Here is a 16,043-nt window from a genome sequence, read left to right on the forward strand (position 1 = left end):
TTGGTTTGGGAAAAGGTCATAACTTAAAATAGAAAACATGCTCTTGAGAAAAGAGAAACAATGCATGCAGGGAAGAGAGAAAGTGAACAGCATGCTGGGAAGGAGAAAGGCATGCATATAAACCAGTCATGTGCAGGCAGACGGCTTTTGAATGTGTGACAGGTAAGGGGGTATAAGGAGGGAGGTCCCGGGGATCCAAAGCGCGTAAATTATGTCTTGCGCGCTGAGCACGGCAAGGACCGTGACCCGATTCGGGGTCTCCGGCCCTGCTGCGCTTGCCATGTAACTCGCGGTCGGGGAAAAGGGCCGCGGCGGGTGCCACAAACCTTGAACCGAGCCGCGGCTTCTCCAGGGGCCCACCCGCGGGCCGCCGCGGTCTCCTTGAGTTGCGCCGCAGCGGCCTGTGCTTGTGGCTGCGGCGCAACAGAAAATCCATCAGCGGTATTGAGGTGCTGGTCACATTGTTTGCAATAATACCTAATCAGAGTCATTTCTTTTGGCTCTTCCCTTCACGCTCCATAGCGTTCACAAAAACATTTGTGATTAGTAAATGCTTTAAGTAAAAAACACAGAAATACTCAAAGCAGCTCTCCCGACACTGCGGGAGAGCTGATACTACAATATTCACTGCACTTGGGAAACTCGCACCATAATGCTTGGCAGGCCATTACTATTGGAAAACATTTTTGTTCATAACTCGGCATGTGGTGGTCCTAGGACAATGGGACCACCACCAAAACATTCACAACAATGTGTTCTTTCTGTCGACATCACCCCTGGGTCCCCACACTAGGTTAGTGGGTACCCCAAAATAATAACCCCTCCCACCATTCAGTGTTTGTTTAAGCTCTTCCATGGCTGGAACTTTTGCTTTACAGCTGGGAGTCATTTGTGTTTTTAGGACCTTGTTTGTAATACCATTACAGTAGACCTGTTAGTTCGGAAAATGTGTAAGGCACTACTTTCTCTTGGGGCTAAATACATGGTTACACAGCATTACTTTCTGCCATTTTCTTTTCATGTTGTTATGCCCTCTAGGGGCTGACTATATGGTTACATGACCATGTTTCTTACAAATGCTATTTTCATTGTGGTGTCCTCTAGGAGCTGTTCTAAACATTACGGTCAACATAGTACAATATTCACAGCAAGGAAACTCGCCCTATAATGCTTTGCAGGGCATTACTTTTACAAAAGATTTTTGCTCATAACTCAGCCTGTGGTGGCCCTAGGACAATAGGACCACTTTCAAAACATTCACATGCTCTTTCTGTCTACGTCATCTCTGGGTCCCCACACTTGATTAGTGGGGACCCCAAAATAATAACCCCTCCCACCATTAAGTGTCTTTTTAAGCGCTCTCATGGTTGTAAATTTTGTTTTACAGGTGGGAGTAGTTTGTGTTCTAGAGGCCTTGTTTCTAACTTCATTGCAGTAGGCCTACTAGCCCTAAAAATGTTTAATGCGCTATGCCCTCTAGGGACGAAATATATGGTAACAGTGCATTACTTTCTGACATTTTCTTTTCTTATGGTTATGTCCTCTAGGGCCTAGCCATATGGTTACGTGACCGTGTTTCTTGCAAATGCTATTTTCATTGTGGTGTCCTCTAGAGGCCATTCTGAGCAATACAGTCTAATGTCAAAACTTTATTTCTGATAAAGGTTTTTATTGGGTTTACATTGTAATTTGTATATGTTTTATTAATCTCTCCTTATTGCAATTATGACCATGATTCAGGCCATCTTAACATCCTTATTACACTGTGACTGTTTGAACACTCTTGATATGTTTGGGTGACCCTTCTAGTTTATTTCTCTTGTTACTCCTCCGTTGCCATCTTGTGTCATTTTTTGGGATTTGTGTTAGCCAGCCAGAAACTCTGATGGTGGGGTTTTGAAAGTGGTATTCTATTGGAATTAGCATGGCAGTTTTAAATTAGGGTGCTAAATGGCAACATTTTCATTTTTGGCCTCAGATAGAGGAAGGTAAATGGAAGTGTTTTAGTTATGTGCAGGGCCACTGGAATTATGTGGCAGGAAAAGAGAAAATAATGAGGCAGGGTTGACCAATTTAGGTGGCAAGAAAAGTCCAGTTATAAATTTACAATGCCAGCAGCTCTAACTCAAGCAAATGCAAGACCTATTGCATTGCAAATGCACAAATACTTTATACACGTCCTCTAAGTTAAGCCCAACTGCTCTGTGCCAAGCTACCAGAGGGTGATCAAAAGTTAATTTAGGGTTTGTCTGACACTTACCCTGACTGTGGTTGCTGTTTGACTAAGTTTCACACCCCAGTCACCCAACAACCCAATTTCTAACAGTGACGTTAGGTTTGCGATGATAGGGTGTTATAATCAGTCCACATTTAGTACAAATGCTGAATTAGTTTAATATCCCATTTTGAAAAATAACCCAGTTTAGAGGATGATTCTCATCAGCAATTTAGTTTATAGACTAAAAGATGTCCCCCTATGTGTTTGTTATTTAAAAGCTCGGGCCAGCAGAATAGATGAACTGCAGCCAATAATAGTTCTGAAAGACTTGCTGTGAGATGCCAGTAAGCTACGGAAATTCAGGACTGAAGCAATATTTGCTAAAATTAGATACTGATTCCTTTCCACTCACCAACCAGCTCGAAGCTTGCCAGATTTTCATGAAATATCATTACTATTATGTGGTGCATTATGGTACCTATACACTGGGATGACCACTACTCATTAGTTACGTATTGTTCAATGCAGAAAACAATTAAAAAATATATATACAAATATTCTTGTAATTTTTGCTGATACCTGGGGCCCAAAATTATTTTATGAGGCTACAAACATAAGGTAAAAGGCCCATCAGTGACCATGAATGTCAAAAAGTTTCAAAACATGAGCTGTAGATTAGTAGATCGTATCAGACTGTGACTCCTGCAGTAGGGATATTAGAGTAGGTGAGGGTGAAATATCTATGGCTATTTTGAGCAGAGATCATAACTACGCTTAAGTTATCCATTGTGGGGAAATTAGTACCACCAAGGCCTTCTGTCTAAGAATCTAAGCCAGGCACCTAGAAATCATAACAAAATAAGGAAAAGGGTAAATGTGACCAATCTCGTAAGAACATGTCTATGACAAGTGGATACTGTAAAAGTGAGGCAATTGTGAACTAAAAGATGAGACAAAGATTTAATGGCAACATTCCACAACAGTCAATCGGTATTTTGAAAACTACTGGATGAAGTTGCCTGCCATGAACGGAGATAGATTGGCAACCTGCCACCATGTGTATGCCAGGAAGAAATTTTGCCCTAACTAAAATGTATTTTTTGATGGGGACAGAGCTTCTAAAATGCCTTTGTCAAACCTACTAGGGATTTAGACATAGGTATTTCCCAGATGGTGTATGTATGTATGCATATACGTATATGGTATTTCCAAAGCTGGAACCTAGCCAAAAGGTAGCGGAGCTCTGTACATGGTCAAAGGCAATCTTAGTCAGCGAATAATAGGAAAGGAAGCTGAGTAGTATACAGTTAATACACTAGGATGTTGTGTTCTTCAAAGAGGTGAGTCTTCAACTCTTTCCTAAATTGGAGCAGTGTTGGAGCTGTTATGATGCGTATGGGATGTTGTTACAAATCTTAGGTGCATAGGCAGAAAAGGCCTGTTGTCTTTTTTTTCTCTTTTTTACACTTCTTAATCTGGAGTCTACTCCTGGCTGCTGGTGTGCCGAGAACCACCAGAGATGGTGAGCTTGTCTGCTAGATAAGCAGGGGTGGTTATTGCGATGGCATGGTACACAATGCAGACAATTTTGTAGTAGGTGATTGGCCGCTGCTTCATGATACAGAATGTTGATTCTGGATGCCTCAATGTCAATTGTGTATCAATGCTGGAAGTGATTTTTTTGCTTATATATATATATGCAAAATTCAATAAAGTTGATTTATCTGAAAAAATGATGCAGCTAGTTTTGACGATGGTGTGAGCTGGCAAGGGGAGCCGATGGTGTTCCATAAGGATGTGATCATGTTTCTATATGCCCAGGATGAGATGTGCTGTGGCATGTAGGATGCCCCTAAGAGGTGCCAGTGTGAAGTCTGGAAGAACATGGAGTAGGGCATTCCCATTATCCAGATGCAAGAGTACAAGAGCTCAAACAACAGTTCTGAAGTTGTTTTCTGGAAGAAACAGTTTGACTTTCTTTAGAAAAGAGAGCTTCTAGGCTATATGTATTAGACCGCAGAAACGCTGTCCATGCTAAGCCTGGGTAGAACTCTTAGAATTTTACTCCAAGGCATCACGCAGCGTTACATAAAAACTCCTCGAGATTTCACGAAATTCTGCCAGCTTGCGAAAAATACACATTGCACTGCTCACATTATGATTTTAGCACCAGTAGTGCATTCAGCGCTGAAAAATGAGCTAGAACATTTAGCCTGTACCTGACTAGCTTTCCCTCATATTTTCCCTGCTCCTAGATCCCATCCAACCCATCCACTCCATTCTGATCCCAATCCCTTCTTTTCCCTGCTTTATTTTGTATTATTTTCTGACTTTCCCTATGTGTTTATTTTAGGTTTGTGTGTGCATTTTTAGTTACATTTTTGTATTTCTTACTTTCCTGAACTGTTCTCTCCTGATTCCCTTCCCATCCCACCTGCACCCCCTGTGGGCGACGGGGGTTCAGCTCGCCCTATCCTTGGTGATTCAGAGGTGGCCGAATTTGTGTTCTGGGTGCAGCGCCACCACACCTGTGTGTTGGCAACAGGCAGTAGGCCTGGCAAGGGAGCGTTGGGTGCTCTGGGGGCGAGTGCAGCGATGTGTGCGCCACAACACTGGCATATGTCTAATGCAGCAGCATCTGATGCACCACTAGAGTGGTTATAATCAACCGGGAGCAGGACTTGCTTGACCTGCAAGTCATCGAGGTGGAGGGCCTTGGAGTGGAATGCTTTTATTTTCTAAATATTCTGGTATTAAGTATTACTTTTTTCAGACAGCATGATCACAGGTAAGTTAAGTTTACATGATTATGTGTGTGCGTATATGTGTATATGTGTGTATATATATATATATATATATATATATATATATATATATATATATATATATATATGAATTTTGTTTGATGAATATCTGTTTGATGAATTTTCACAATATTTTTAAAACTAGTTTGCCACTCTCTTCATCTGCTGTCTGGAAAGAGTTGAGGTGATTCATCAAGTGGGGCTGAGAAAAAGGGGGGGCGCAAAATGGGTTTTCCCCATGCAATTTCTCATAGGGTTTTTAGACACGACTACAGCCTGAATCACTGGACGGAATTACACCAAGTTTGGCAGAAAGATGTTTGTCCTCCAGAAAGCGCACTTTCTGTGGATCCACGTAACGACAGCAGTGCAGTGTTTTGCTGGATGCAATCTGAGAGAAAAGTTGCGGCCCCCATTTAGTGTATTGGGGCTCGGTACCCGGTAGGAAAAACAAAACTTAAAATTGATAGAAGGGGTCAGGGGAGAGCTACCCTGACCCCAGAGGATGGATGAAGGGGTCTGTAAAGGACCTCTCATGGGCATGAAATTGCCCGAAAACATTTGTTTAGGGGTGCACAGGGATCAGCGTATCCACTGTGGTGCTCAGCGCACTCCCCAGTGTAAATAAACTATAGATCTAAGGATCTAGACTCCAATTAAAAAACACACATATACCCACTCGCAGACCCACACACACACCCCCATTCACACACTCACAGACCCAAGCAGACTCAAAAAGAACATTATCACACCCAGTCACAAGACCCACTCAGCCACTCACAAACTCTTACAGCCACTCACACACCCACTCAGACATAACAAAACGACTCACACAGCCACTCACACAGCCACTCACACATGCTCTCACACAGCCACTCATACACTTGAACACCCACTTACACAACCACACACACCCACGCACCCATTGAGCCACTCACACCCAGTCACAGACCCACAGCGTGGGGTTGGCTGCATGCACAGGCGGCCAGGCCCTGTGGCCAACTCCCCCACCACGCATGGCTGAAGGCTGAGCACAGTGTGGGGTTGGCTGCATGCATGGATTTGGCTGCAAGGCGTGGCTGAAGGCCAGGCCCTGTGGCCAGCCCCTGCTGAGCCTGGCCAAGGCCCATGTAATCATGGTGGCTCCTTGCGGGGGTTGGCTGCAGGACCTGGCGTGCGGTGGGTTGAAGTATGATAATTAATATTACGTTAAAAAAAAAAAACTAAAAATTCAATGTAAAAAACTAAATGTTACAGGGATGTTATAATTAGGAAAAATAATTTTAAAAACCTTTTGAAATTTGCTAAAAAAAAACAAAGGTAACAAGGACGTTATAGATAGGTTCAGATTTTATACACACAAAACCATAGAAATCCAGCAGTTATAGTTCTGCTTATCTTGAGAAACTAACTTGTGCCTTAAAATAACTATAACTTGTGCCCTGGCCATGCATTGCTAATTAGCATACATATTACATCAGTCATGACATCTTCTATGACATCATTGATAATATAGCACTGAGTGAAAATATATGTACTACAACAGAGCATTGGGCTGTGATGTTAAGGAGATAAAAGCATGTGCTTTCTTTGCCATATACAAGTATGAAATCGTACTGTTGCAATCTTTAGTTTTGAAACTGAGCATGAACTACAACTCCCATAATGCCCTTAGGCTATATACACAAGAAATTAAAATGTGACTTGTTGTTTGTAACCACCGTGATCAATACGGAGGTCGAAACACATAGGTAGGAGCTGACAAGATGCTGAGGCTCTCTGAATAAAAAAGTGGAAGTTCTCCCGGGAGTGCAGTGCGTTTGTATTGAACATATATACAATTTTCACACATAAAACAGGTTTTGCCAAGCTAGGCAAGACAGTACACTGAATCCCAAATATATTTATGAAATCTAAAGTTAATGGCTGCCTCCTTCTCATCTGGGCTGCTGCCAGAAAAAACACTCTAAATTATCTAGTTATATAAGACCCTTTCATAGCATTATAATATGGTGTGTTTTCCTGAAAGTCACTGCTCTGGCAGCTAAATAAACAAAAGGATCAGAACTGGGTGGAGGGCAAGCACTTTATTTGTGGAAGTACACAACTTATGCCCAATCAAAATATGTATTTCTGACTATCAACATGTGGGTGAAGCCAAAGTCCCTCTCTTGGCAGTGCTTCATAATGTTCTTTTTATGTTGATCACATAGTGTTTAGCGACAGCTGTGCTGTCATGCCAGACTCAAAAAGGACGCAAATTTGGCGTGGATACCTTTTGTGGGGGAAAAAAAGTTATGAAGGTTTAAACGGGAGGTACTCCTAACATCCAAATCAGGGCTAAGCACCGGCGGAAAAGCCCTAGCAGTCAAAAATTGAAGGGCTTTAAATGGAAATATAGAAGTGCAGGTACTCACTCTTTAGAGTACCTGCTTGCTCCGGAGAAGTGCAAGTACTCCAGGACTTTACATGGGATTCAGAAACAGGGGTCTCTTGAAGGGGTTTGGCTTCAATAATTAAGAGCGTGGCTTGAAAACACACAAACTTAATATCTGCGTTTTTTATAGTGTGCCGCCTAACTGGTATTTTGCTGTTTCTTTCCGTCAATGCATCCAGATATATAATACAACAACTGATATTACACCTAAAAAAGCCAGTGCCAATGGTTGTTAATTCCATAAGAGAAATAAGTACAACAATAGCTTTGCTGTATATAATACTGAAAATACTTCAGTTCTGGAATGATGAGTCAGTAAAATTACTATAACCAGTCTCTTTGAAGTAACATCAAAGGCAATGAAAGGTGATACCGCTGGCCAGTTAAAATGTGTTTTTTTTTTCTTCATTTTGAGGTGAAGACAATAATAGAGAGCCCGATAGGGACCTGCCTCAGCAACTGCTTTTTTTTTTAGAACGGCTGATGCTGAGCGCTGGCCGGACCTGGTCCACTTAAAGTCCTGAGGTACTCTACTATTAAACGTATTGCAGCAGTGCTGAAAAGTGCAGGTACTCTCTCTTTCAAATTAAAGAAGTGCAGGTACTCGGTACCTGCCCATTTAAAGCACCTGTGTTTAACCTAACCCAATGGGTCTCACTTACACGTCGGAGCACTATTTGGCAAATGATAAGTTACTCGAGCACATTTTCACTAATAGGGTGCGAGTCTCGTGTCCTAGAGTTTAACTTCGTTTATGCGTGTCATAATCCTTCAATCATACTCGAGAATTTCCCGTTTCACCTTTTTTTTTTTAAGTAAAACGTCGACTTCCAGTCGCGCCATCTAAGAGTGTTTCCGTCAGCTGGGCATGTGTGTTGCAACCAGCTGTGCGTGAGTCGCGCGCAGCGCGGACGACTGGAGGTTTGCAGCATCCTCGCCTGGGAGCGCGCCGTCCCCATGGCGACCCCAGCCGCCGCCGCGCGCGCGCGCTCATTGTCTGGCTCTGCCCGGGGCGCATGCTGGAGGTGGCTGAGGGGGTCTGCAGCTGGGATGAGGCGCCCGGGGTCAGCGCCGCGTGGAGACGTCTCACGCTGCCTTCTTTGGGCGTTTGAAAGAGTCAGAGTGCGGCCCCGCAGTCCGGAGGGTTCGACACCGCTGCACCCGAGCTGAGGCCCTTTCACCTGAGCCCCGTGCACGGCAAGGTAAGCTATGGGGAGGCTGCAACCATGTCTTCCAAGAAAAGGGTACTAGCTGGGGTGGGGAGAGTTTTTAGGGGGGCTGTGTAATAAACTGTATGGTATGGTAATTTAGGACTTAGTCAATAGACCCTTTTGTCCCCATACGCCCCGTTGTATCCGAATCGCGAAATGCATTGCTCACTGGCATGGTGATGGCGATCCTTCAATCCACTGCGTTCCATCCAGCACATACTGATTCGCCTGCAGGTTTTCCCTGATACCTCTTCCGTCAGCCCTCTTCGTCCATTAGCTCAGCTTTCGTTATTGCAATTCTTTTGTGTGCATCCTCTGTCCTTGTCAACTGTACCCCCTCCCCCCCCCCCCCCCAGTCAGCATACTGGCTCTTGTAGACTGATGTTTCCGCCGGTACAGATTGAGCTAAACAAAGCAGAACATGCAAGATTTTTTTGCTCTACTCCTGTCTCCTTTTATTTTAAGCATGTCTTACGCACCGCGTCTTTAAACCGTACCTATATACAACCTTTCTTTCAAACACATACTTTGTTTAAAAAAAAATCGATTTATGCATTTTTGAGACAAGCACATGCCACAGTTCCTTTGTGATCCTGGATGTTTGGGTGAACTTCCACTTGCAGGTTTGGTAGATGAATGGAGGCGTTTGTATAGATCATAATCCACTTCCTCTTTTTGGTGCTGGCAGCGATAAAAATACCGGGAAGATGTTTGAGCTTCCGTGATCGCATCGACAGTTCTTGTGATGCTGGTAAGAAGTGACCGCAGAAATACCTTGATCTCAGAACGCGCAAAGGGCTGGAAAGCCGGCAGCAAATTGCAAACCACTTAAGCGAGCGTTCTCAACATTTTAGACATGATTGTGTTTTAATAAGGAGGTTGAGTTTTAAATGTTGGTTAAACTGGGTGGGAAATTAGCGTTGGCAAATTGTGTCGGGAGGGCCTGAAATTCGCGTGACCTTTCAATCAAGTTAGCTATCTGGACCGTTAGTTCGCGAACCTGAGATTGTGGATCCACATTTTAACAATTACTCAAATCTGATTGGACGAGGAAGGCTTTTCTTAACTATTGTTGGTTCTGTGGACCCGAAGCCCACTAAGAGGCTGGACAATACACTGCAGGACGCGGGCACTTGGTCTCTGTGTCCTTAAATATAAAAAAGGATGACCCATAATAGGGCGGAGGGAGCCTTTCACCTCCTCTGACGCAGGAGGAAGGATAAATGGACCCCTTCTGTGTTTAATCGAAGAAAGTGCAGAATTTTGCTGCAGGGTTGCAGTCCCTCAGATCCACTTTGCCTTGTGGTCCGCAAACCCCTGGCAAGGACAGACCTGCTACTGGATCTGTATACTCTCAGGAAGTCCAACATGGATCACAACCTTGAGTGGGTTCAACGCAATATGGGGTCAGCGAACCCTAAAAAAAGCAAAAAGGACGCCAACGTTCACTTGGCTGCACAAAGGTCGGGAGTTGGCCGCCCAGGTCATGGTGAGTGCAGGACCTGGCCACAACCACCTCCTCAGCTAGTGTTGGCATTGAGGGCCAGAGGAAGTGAGCACCAGCGCACATATAAAGCAGAACCCTGCTGGGTTAGGGCCTTCATCCCGTGCTGGTGGTCAATGAGCCTTGATACAGGCACCCTGCCTTGAGCAGCACTGTCACCGCTGATCAGGGGCTGCTGCAGGCTAAATTCAGAAACACTACTGTGTACCACAGTGGTGAGCAGGAAACTCGAGCTACTAGATTTGAAAATGAGGAGGGAAAGAGGAAATACATATCGGTTAGACTGGGTTGGCCTTTGGCCATGTAACCATAGTTTGAGTGTCAGTGGCTTGTAGTGCACAGGGCCAGGCTGAAGCGGAATTACTGAATTAAAACTAAATTTAGTTTATCATCAGAAAACCCAGAAAGTCAGTGAAAAAGATATAGTCATGGTAGGATTATTTATGACGCCTTTGAAAATCATAGTAAAAGTGACGGGATAGTAACAAAACCATCACAACAGATATGCAAACTGTAATTCACACACCACATGCCATGCTCACAACCTCACCAGGGGTGTGGAATTTAATAACATATCTACTTGTCCATGGGATAGTTTGCTTCATAAATCTAGTTGTCCTATAAAAAACAAATTACTTCTCCCTTTGATGCCATGTAGTGCAGTGACAAATTATGGCAGCAATCTTATTTTAGAAGAGCTCTTATAATGGCCTCTGATTATGCCAGGGCTAATGCTATATGTGAATACTATCAATTCCCTTATTTTGCCACCTTTCCGCAGATCTACATAACAAGCGTTAACCAATAGTTCCAGGGTTGGAATACCTATTTGAGTCTATGCAAACTTACTAACTTGGTTTCCTGACAAGGGCAGAATTAAAATTTCTTCCAGGGTTGGAAAAAAGTTGTGAGAAAGAAAGTGAACTTGTAAACACTCAATAGATATTCACACAAGCAGATCTGCACATGCATATTTGCGCGTGCTAAAATACAGTTCACAAATATTTTCTAGGAGTACACTTTTCTGATCTACTTCTGTAAATTCTTGTGAGTTCATGAAATATGTAAACCTGCACCAATGCAAAGACATATAACATGAGAGCACTCAAGTGTCTTTTTTTAAATGATTGGGCCCCTTTTTATATCTTAACCAAGACCTTTTGTTGTCATCAAAATTCTCTCTCTGTCTCTCTCTCTCTCTGTCTCCTTATCCATCTGTTATCTGGCTTCACTGTAATCGCTATCTGCTCTCGCACAAGGAGCATATCAGCATGCATGTTTTTTGCCGATGTTTGTTGCAATGGTTAGGGCTGAGCAGTTCCCACAACAATAACGTTTTACAAAAGCCATGTCAAAATAATAGATGCATTGACAAAAGCAAAAGTCGTGCCTATTGGCTTTGCAGATGCTTATTTATTAGCATGCTCCCCATGATCTTGTTGAAAACTGTTTACACTTATTTTTCCATTATGAATATTTTTTGGAAATACTAGCATGCCTCAACAAATTTTACTCCATGATGTTTCAAAGATATGGAACCTACATTTTCACAGTAATTTAGCTAAAGGGTTTTTGTGAACCTTTCATTTTGAAAGGAAAGAATCATAAATCTTGCTTTCAATCTTCTGTAAATATTTGCATCTTATCAGAGAGCATTCTAGGTGCATTATACATAGCCTATTTAGCCTCATGTTGTTAAACTTTGCAAACGTGTGTACACATTTTTTATTGGAACCACCGTCAGTAGTGCAGTCCGAGCTTACATTTATTTAGAGCTCTCATCCTAATAAGTAAGGCTTTGCACTAATGAACCATAAATACAAGTTCAAACAGCATTAACATATGGACTCAGATATTACCTCAACTGCAGACATTTCCCTTCCCTGCTCCATAATGTGTTACTGTAATACGTTTTAGAACAACTGGTCAGGGGTATACTGTTCACAGGGATTTAAGGTGTTACCTGCCCATTGTTCTTTTTCTGGTAGTAGCATGTTTGCATTTCAGAATTTTGACCCCAGCTCACCAATTTCTACCTGGCAATGCTCCAAATGTCTTTTAGTAAAAATGTTCAGCACTACAAACCTATAGTCATGTCACAGTGGCAAGGTATTTATCACCAAATTTCATTCTCATCCTTAGGAACAGCATTGTGGAGGATTAGTTCAAATCAACCCACAGCAGCTCGCCTAGATACTTGGTGAGAAATTTGCTTTGCCTATTCAAATCTTAGCTGTCTAATAGATAAGTATTTTGCAACCCCATTTGTAGCAGATTCTCTGCCTCAAGAAGTTATTTACTCAGGTGTGTGTGCTATATGAATAGCTTCCTGTAGTCACTGGCTTAGTTTTGAATAAGCCGTTTTCACATCCCTTAATTAGCCATGCTAAGGAGCTTTGTGCAGGCATTGTGCATACATTTGTAGTACTGGGCTGCTGCACTAATTTCAATCACAACCTCGAAACTAATGTGTATGGTTATCTCAAATTGCACATAAACATGTGCTGCACCTGTAGCGTACACCCAGGACTTATCAAGGTCTGAGAAATACATGGACACATTGGTTTCGAGTTTGTGATTGAAATTGATCGTGGACATCTCTACCCTTATTAAGAGGGACAAATGGTGATTTTCCACGAATTGATGAGGACACATTGCTTGGTTGTTTTGGGAGCCACATATAGTTGATAACAGGCGGGATTCTGAAAATAAGGTTGAGCATTGCATTTAAAGTGGATAGGCTGCTTTTGAGTTGCTGTTATACTGGATATAGCCTTGGAAAAAGTCAGAGGTCGGACAAAATACGTGTCTTCTGAATAATCTGTATCTTGCACGATTTAATTAACTCTGTGCCAGGTCAGATGGTGCTAAGATTGAGTAAAGAAATAACTTCACCACTTTCCGTAAGTTGGACTGTTGATTTCAAAAGGAGGAATGAAGTACTGAAAGACTTTTGCAGGATTGAAATTTGACTTGTAAAGGTGTAATATCACTGCCTACGTACAGTTGCAATGAGTGCTCCAAGATTCGTTTCTATATGACTTGAGCAGTGGGCACCGTATTTTATGGGATCCCGCCCATGTATATCTTGGCAACAGATGTAAATATTGTGCGAGAGCCAGTTTTGGATAAAATAATACTTCTGAGGAGGTAAGGTGCGACATATATACCCCAGTTGCCGTCTTTTTGTTTTTAACTGTTTTAGAAGCAGGCTAAGGAGAGGCATTTACTAGACAGACAGCTTGGACAAGTACCACGCACAAAACAAGGATTGCTAAAACTACACACCTGCGGACCTATTCATCTAAGATAAACTGCCCCCCCCCCCCCTTATTTTTGTATGCACTTTTACTAGACCCGGTGTCCGTGTTCACTGGCATCCGGTAGGCTCAGGGATTCTTTTAGCTTATTAGGACTGTTATTGTTTTTACTGCCATTTACTTACCCGACTCTGTGAATCTGTGCCTAGATGCTTATTTAGCGCTTACTCAGTTCTCTCTGCTACTCCTCTCGACCGCCATTTTTCTCTTGTTAGGCGGTTCTGAATAGAGCCACCATCTTGTGAGGAGGTCTAGTCGTCAACTAGCCACTGCCCAGGCCCACTAAAAGGGCTGCATGAGGGGGACGTGCAGCGGACCTATTAATAGAAGGTAAACTGCCCCACTCTGACTATGGCGCGATCCTGCTGTATTTTATATTTCTTATTTTTCGTATGCACTTTTACTAGACCGGGTGTCCGTGTTCAGTGGCATCCAATAGGCTCAGGGATTCTTCCAGCTTATCTGGACTGTTACTGTTTTTACTGCCATTTACTTACCCGACTTTGTGACTTTGTGCCTAGACAGATGGGGAGGTAGATCCTTTGCTTTAAAGCTGCCAATCTATGGAACTCCACCAAGATAACTGAACTTTCTTTTCGCAAAAAACTGAAGACCTTATTGTTTCCTGTATGGTCCCCTTCTTGGTTTACTTTTTTTTTTTCCTTTTTTTTTCTTCTTGTTTCAATGGTCCTGCATTAGTGTTGGGAAGCCTTCGGGTAGCCATGCACTTTATAAATCCACTAAACAAAACAAACAAACAAATGGTAACTTTAATCTCTATGTACAGATCCATGAAGTGGTTGAGTTCCTTGTGAGTGCATACAAACACACCAACAGGACTGCAGAATTCATATAGCCTGGCATCTAGACACATATTATTCAGGGTCAAGGGCAACACGTTTTTTATGTTTTAAGTTGGGTAAGTAGACCCAAACTCCTACATCATAAACCTTTTGGCTGCAATGTACAGTTTGCAATATGACTGTGGCAACAAGAATTGTTTGTAGATAAGGCAAGATATGCATCCATATGTATAAGATGTTCACAATTGTATATATGGTTCACAAATGGAAATCATTTACTACTGTCCCATGTGGCAATGGGTTGGGGAGGAGGTGGTGAATGCTTTTAAACATTAAAGTTTAGGGATCTGCATTTACTCAAAGGATATTGGAATTATCCCTCCTTACCTTTTTCCAGCCCTTTTGAGAAGATTTGCTGACAAAGAGAAATCTTAGCATGAGGAAAACCTTTTAAATACAAAACTGACATTTGCATGTGTGTTGCACACTTGCATTAGTTATTGGTTTTGCAAATGAAGCCGGTAACATTTTGACTCTATCAAACTTTGCAGAGCTCATCTAGTCATAAACTTTAGGACACTCCTTAATTTAGTGCTTGGCATACACTCTCATATGTGTCAAATAAAACCCTTGAGGCACAGTGAAATTAGGTGATTTCCCTAGGAATTACAGAATGTGCTCAAGTGGAGAAGGTTGGTGTGTGAGTAGTTGATCCTTAGTTGGCAACCTGCGCATCGGACTGCAGATTTAATTTGGATTTTTTTTTCACTAACATTTTGTGAAATCCAGTGAATGTTTAAAAATTGATTTGACAAAGCAGTTTTAAAGACGCTTCCTCTAAAACTAAGTTAAGAAACAGTAAAGTCAAAATACTTGTATGTCTTGAATTCTACTATAGCTAAAACTACAGTATAACGAAAGGCCTGGCATGTTCAGAGCCCTACTGCGATCAAACATCTGCCCTTGATATAGGCCACTTGTATGCAAAGCATGTTTATATGCAAATTATTTGACAGACATTGAATACTGGTATGTTCAGCAATTGCTACAATCAAACCTAAACACTGACATAACATGAACCACAATAAGTGAAAATATTATCAGAGCTCTGATATGAGAACCTGGCACAGTTTGTCACTACACTGCATGACATTAACTGGGACAAAGAGATTTTTTTTTATCAGGGCAAGTAGATTTATGAAGCATTCCTTTCCTTTGACAAGGAGATAACTTATAGAATTCCTCACCTCTACACCAAAGAAGTCAGAACCATGTCACAGGAACATAGTTCTCAAATGTTGCAGCACTACAGAATGTCTACATGTTTAAAGGGATGCTCTCCCTGTCATGGGGCCAGGCTTAAGTAAATAAATGGTAGCACTTGATGTCAATAAATTTTGATAGTTGCTGTCTGTGAGGAGCTAATCTAGGTCTATCAAGCCAGATGCAGTTTACAAGTAATAAGAGGGAGGATGTATTTGAGAGGACAGTCCAGAGATGTACCGGAAGTGTAGAGATTAAGGGCCATATGTACAAACACATTTTCCCATAGACACAGAATGGATAAAACCCCATGCTACATCTGGCCCCTAGTTCTTTCCCAGAAAATATTTTAGTTAAACCAAGATGTGACTTATATAGGATTGAAAACAAGATTTGATGGAAGTGTACAGTAGAATTTATGAGTCACTGAAGATGAGTTTATGATTGCAAAACTGACACTTTGAGTTGATTTGTGGGTATGTG

General features: G+C 42.2%; 1 protein-coding gene across 2 annotated transcripts in view; it reads left to right on the forward strand.

Annotated features, from left to right (window-relative positions):
• B3GNT4 (UDP-GlcNAc:betaGal beta-1,3-N-acetylglucosaminyltransferase 4) overlaps positions 1–16,043 on the forward strand; it is a 75,611-nt gene that overhangs the window by 36,886 nt on the left and 22,682 nt on the right. The window contains exon 1 of one of the 2 annotated variants that reach the window (XM_069214931.1): positions 8,343–8,661. The exons of the other annotated variant lie outside the window; for it this stretch is intronic. The gene's annotated coding sequence lies outside the window, so the exon portion shown is untranslated. Of the gene's footprint in view, positions 1–8,342; positions 8,662–16,043 lie in introns of those variants that run through there. 2 annotated transcript variants of the gene reach the window in all.

Source organism: Pleurodeles waltl, chromosome 11, assembly GCF_031143425.1.
Source record: "Pleurodeles waltl isolate 20211129_DDA chromosome 11, aPleWal1.hap1.20221129, whole genome shotgun sequence".
Taxonomy (NCBI): Eukaryota; Metazoa; Chordata; class Amphibia; order Caudata; family Salamandridae; genus Pleurodeles; species Pleurodeles waltl.